The following is a 5,996-nucleotide window of genomic DNA, read 5'->3' on the forward strand; positions in this document are numbered from 1 at the left end:
CATTGACACATCTATTCTTATCTGAAAATGAATTTGCATTACCAGCCTTAAAAAAAATGCCCGACAGCACAAGAGAAATATTTATGTTCCTTGGTTCCTTGGTGCACTTAAAGTTGTTAGGGGTAATTTCTTATAGAATAAGTATGCATTACTTAAGGGAAGATTACATTGCAAGTAGCTGGTAGCACATGGAAAGACTTAAATTCGCCTTCTTTGTATCAATTGACTTTACATGTATAAAATTGAACTCTCAATGAAGCTATCTCAGCTTCTGGAAAAAAAAAATCTCAATTTTCTCTACTTCTAACCTACTTCAGTTTAAGTGTATTGCAGCACTGCTTTTCTTTTGGCCTCTGGGGCCAAGCAGACTGATCATTACACCTTTGTGAAGATGAAACCTTTCAGCCATGCACAATAGTCATAAATCCTGATGAACCCCACACCTACCCTGAACTTGGAAAAAATCCCTTTCCAAAATATCCCTTTTATTTCTCTCTTGGATTTAAACAAAAGAGTATGGTGGACTCTGTGGGCCTTGCCTACAACTCATAGAGGAAAAATAACCATGTTACACAAAAAGATTAGAAAAACCCAAGAAGAATAATGTTTCCAAAACATCTGATTTTCCCAGATGCATTATTTGTTCTGACACATAACTTCTAACTACAGTCTCCTGCCAAAAAAATAGGACAACTTGTATAAACTAGGTCATTATCTAATTTCATGTAAGACTTTGGAATCTAAGGATGGGAAATTCACAAGGTCCCTCTTGGTGGTGTCATCTGGATAGCAATAGCTGACATGACATGAGAGCGTGGAGAGCCTATATGAACGGCCCATGAAAAATTTTCACAAAGTGTTTGCCAAAAGCCTGGTAACACTGTGGGGCATTTAACAAGGTTTGCATGAGACTACCATCTGCAAAATTAAACACTACAACCAGGAGAATATCAGAAGATTTTAAGAAAGAAGAATGAGCTTGATGGGAAGGGTGAGATTTTAACAACTAAGGGAAAGACCTTGGTAACAGAGCAGTTATTCAGAGTGAGTTTGACACAGCTAGATGCCATCTCACCTTTGCCTGGACCTGATGAAGCAGGTTCACTCCAGAAGTGTAGCCTGCACTACTTAGAGGGTTGATAGGGCCTCCCAACTCAAGAAGATCTCTGTGACCTTGTAGAGAGATATCTCACCACTGTGTGGTCCACAGGTTGTGGAAGGTTATGTGGATGCAGACTGAGCTGCAGCACCTGCACCTCTCCCAAAAGGGATGGTGAAATAAAAGTACCTGTTCAAGAATGTGGGTGAACCTAGTGATCCAAAGATTCTCTGACAACAGTGTTAGGACTTTGGAAAATTACTATTCTGAGGATTAAAGAAACATGTTGAGAAAGTTGTAAAAATTGTATAAGAATCTAGAGATAGTGCTCTGTTGTATTGCTGATATTGACCTTGAATTTGTCGGATAATTACATGTTGATACTAAATCAACAACTATTATCTGATTTAAACAAGAATTGAGCAGTGACAACACACATGACAATATTTATTGCCCTCCAATGATACCGCTAGGCCCTCCCTTCTGGAAAGTCAAAAAAGCTTAAAGACAATAGAGAGCTTCTTGGATTCCTTTTGAAACTAGGAATCTTTTCTTCTCCCCTACTCTTTTGTTGTAGGTCAGTTAAGTCTGAAATGGAAGTGGCCCCACAACTAAACAAATGCTTCTCCCTTGACAAAGAGCTTACTTCATACCCCTCTCCTTCTGTTCTAAAAAGACTAAGTCTAAAGTCTAAAAGACTGCTCTAAAAATTGAGATTTTTCAGGAGCTCTATCCCAGTACATAACCATTTTGCTGGACCAATTTCTTCCTTTCATTTAAGCCAATTTCCTAGAAAGAACCTCAGTGAAACCTGCCCATTTAAACACTACCCGTGGGCTTGATAGAGCTACAAAGAGGTGTAATTATGACTCTGAGGGGTCTACAGTTACACTTCCAAACAACAACTACATTTAATTACACAGCATAGGCCAGAATATAGGCATGGCATGTCTTTCTTAAAATCACCAGAAAATATAGATAGGCTAATTAGCCCCCAAGTTATTAAATTCTAAACTTTTACAGTGAAAGCAAAATGTTTTATGTTAATGAGCAGTTTCTTTATAAAGACCAAACCAGTCTTTTCTTACACTTAATTTAATAAGAATATGGCTTGTCAGCAAGTCTATCAGAATAGCACAGCCCTGTGGGTAATTACCTTATCGGTTTACTAAAATAGCATCCATCAGTTCCTTTCAGTTTGTGTTTCCCAGTTAAAAAGGGTTAAGACAGACATCTAATCTAAACTGTATTTTACCCCATCAATTCTAGGACAATGATTCTGCTATAATCGTCTTTACTAGTTTCCATGTCTATCGCATGCCATCTCGTTCATCACTTTAGATCAGCATTATTCATTCTTGCATAATCTTTCCGGAAAGTTTTATAATTAAGAGATTCTTACTGATAGCTTAATCATTATTTCATTTTTTAGGTAGAACAATTGTGATTATCATTGGACAGCATTTCAGACCCTGGAAATAAAATGGCAGAACATTATATTTCTTGGTGTTTTTATTGAAAAGTGGAATGGCCTTGTTCATTTATGCTAGGAGCATATGAGGAATATTTCTATTCATCACATTTGTTGCTAAAAAATGGACCTATTTAGACCATGCCAAGCATGGTCTCCAGCGGCATGCCTGTCACCTGCTGTGGTTTGACAGTGGGCCAACACCAGGCACCCATGAGAGTCACTCGCTCACCAGCTGGGTAAAGGAGTGAGGAAAAATTAATGAAGATTTCACGAGTGAGATAAGGACCAGGAGAAATATTTCAAGGGCTAAACAGGTTCAACACTAAGTTGCAAAGTGAATTTATTACTAACAGAGTCAGAGGAAACAAATGAGAAATTGTTGTATTGTTTTTATTACCCCTGTTTTCTGTTTGTTATGGCTTTGTCTTGGTACCCCTGTTCTTTAAAAATGGCTTGCCCCAAGTTGTTTCCCTCCTCCCACACATCAATCCTCCCTCCTGCCCACCTAACACCCTCAGTTTTTGCTGAATCCTTCCCCAGTCTCCTCCCTGGACCTCTGTCAGTCACTCAGCATCCTGTCCCCTCTGTCTAGAACCTTCCATCCAGAACGTTGAGTGATTGGCCAAAGACCAGGGCCCTCCCTTCAAGTACTTCCCAATTTGTGGTTCCTCATGCCTATCCCCCCAGTTTCCACACCCCCCCACCCAGTTTTCACACCCCCAAGTTTCCCCACTGCTTGTTGTGTGAATCTCTCCCTTGTTTCCACCCCCCTTAAAGGTTGTTGCAAGCGCTCGTCTGTGCTCTCTGCAGCTGGTTACACTGAAGTGCAGTGTTCCTCAGAGTTCCAAAATAAACCTTGCATTACACCCCTGCTAAAAGTCGGTTCCTTCTTCGCTGTTGTCTGCAGCGTCTCCTCTGCCATAGGGCTAAAAACGCTAGCTGCCCTCCTGTACCCCAGGGCACGGGAGAGTGTCCCCTGCCATCCACCGTGTCTGAGCTGGTCGGGAGTGCCCAAGTGGACCCAAGGAGGACACGGCGACCAGAAATAAAATACCTTGAAATACCTTCTCCCTCCCAGCCCCTTTGTCTTTCCCAACAATAGAGCAGGGAAACAGGGCATGGGGGTTTCGGTCAGTTCATCGCTGAGATTTTCTTCCCCTGCTCCGGGAGAGGAGTCCTTCCCCTGTGAGATGTGGGGTCTCTCCCATGGGAGACAGTTCTCAGGGAGCTTCCCAGGTGTGGGTCCACTCTCAGGAGCAGCAGCCATACCGCACCTGCTGCAGTGTGAGTCCCTCCCATGGGCACACAATCCTCCCAAAGCAGCTGTGACATGGGCCTCTCTTTCCATGGGGTGCAGCCCTCCAAGGACAGGCTGCTCCAGCCTGGAAGCAGGGCCCTGTCTCCAGCGGGTGTCCCACTGGATCACAGCCTCCTCCAGGACTCCAGGCCCAATCCGGCCTGGACACCTCCCCCACGGGCTGCGGGTGGATCTCTGCATCCCCATGGATCCCTATCTATGGGCTGTGGGTGGATCTCTGCATCCCCATGGATCCCCATGGGCTGCGGGTGGATCTCTGCATCCCCATGGATCCCCATGGGCTGTGGGTGGATCCCTGCATCCCCAGGGATCCCCATGGGCTGCGGGTGGATCTCTGCATCCCCATGGATCCCCATGGGCTGTGGGTGGATCTCTGCATCCCCATGGATCCCTATGTATGGGCTGTGGGTGGATCTCTGCATCCCCATGGATCCCTATGTATGGGCTGCGGGTGGATCTCTGCATCCCCATGGATCCCTATGTATGGGCTGTGGGTGGATCTCTGCATCCCCATGGATCCCTATGTATGGGCTGTGGGTGGATCTCTGCATCCCCATGGATCCCTATGGGCTGCAGGTGGTTAATTGTAACAGAAGTCAATTATATTAAATGGATCCTTATACTAAAGGACATCTAACATTCCCTACAAAAAATGGAAGAAAGCCCATTGCTGTACTTAGTGGATTCCCAACTCTAGGCTGAGGACAAGGTGAAGAAGGTGGGGAGTCTCAACCTGGAGAAGAGAAGATTACATGGAGATCATAGTAAGCTTCCAGTGTCTCAAGGGGGCATACAGGGAAGCCAGGGAGAAGGACTCTTCATCAAGAACTGTAGAGATGGGACAAGGGGGAAAGGCTTCAAGCTGAGAGAGGAGAAATTTAGATTTGTTATACAGAAGAAATTCTTTATTGTGAGGCTGGTGAGGTGCTGCAATATGTTGCCCAGAGAAGCTGTGGATACTCCATCCCTGGAAGTGTTCAGGCCAGGTTGGATGGGGATTTGGGTAGCCTGGTGTATTGGTATGTGCCCCTGACCACAGCAATGGGATTGTATTTAGATGATGTTTAAAGTCCTTTCCAGCCCAAAGCACTCCATTATTCTAAATCCAGAGAGAGGTTACATGTATCTGCATTTCAGTTCCATCCTTTTTGCAGGACAGATGATGCAAGCAATGCTTTTCTCTGGAGCCAGTCACAAAATCCCAAAAGAAAGCATTCTCTTTCTGTGTCCTGTATTTTGGCTCTACAACAGATTTATGATGCTTGGCTTACTGAATTTTAAAACAAATTTTGTTTCTCTCTAATATTCTAGGGAATTAAAATTCATATTTATGATGCAAACTGATAATTTCATGATACTTTTATTAATATTTTCACACTCTTAAGTACTCAAGTTGAAAGGGGAATTAATTGTAAGTATTTATTTACACTGCTGAAGCTATTATCATCTACTTGCTTATATAGTAGCAATTTTTATATATGACAACCTCCCAATGAATCAGCAGTGCTAAATCTAGTACCCACTGGAAATATTTCAAACCAATTTATGGTATGTTTACCAGAATCTGATGCACATTCAAATACAGCACATTAAGTGTTCTATAGGTATATGCTCAATGATGAGTGTGCATTGAAACGCATACTGAAGAATCAGATGGTGCTTATAGATAACCACCAAATGGATATAAGAAAAACACAGTGAGATTGCATTACCTGCAATGGAAAATTAGGGGATGGTAGAAAACAGGAATAAAGTGTGAAGTAGCAAATGGTGGAACAAATGAGGGTAGCAAGGTGTTGAAAATTAATTAATGATTGAAGTATCTTGAAGAGGAAAACTACTGTATAACTAGTAAGTACCATCATTAATCAATTTAAGTTTCTTTTTTTCAAGTAGTCTGTTATACTGAAAGATTTCCCTACATGTTGTGGAAGGATGCATTACCTTCAGCATTTCTTTGAGCTGAAGGGCTTGTCAGCTTACTGACTATTAGGGACGTGAATTTCAAATGCAGAAGCTCTGTAATAGCTCTTACGTTCAAACATAAGAAAGCCACAACAAGGCTATTGTGAAAAACAAGACAGTCTAGTGAGATATCCATGGAT

Source organism: Passer domesticus, chromosome Z (assembly GCF_036417665.1).
Source record: "Passer domesticus isolate bPasDom1 chromosome Z, bPasDom1.hap1, whole genome shotgun sequence".
Taxonomy (NCBI): Eukaryota; Metazoa; Chordata; class Aves; order Passeriformes; family Passeridae; genus Passer; species Passer domesticus.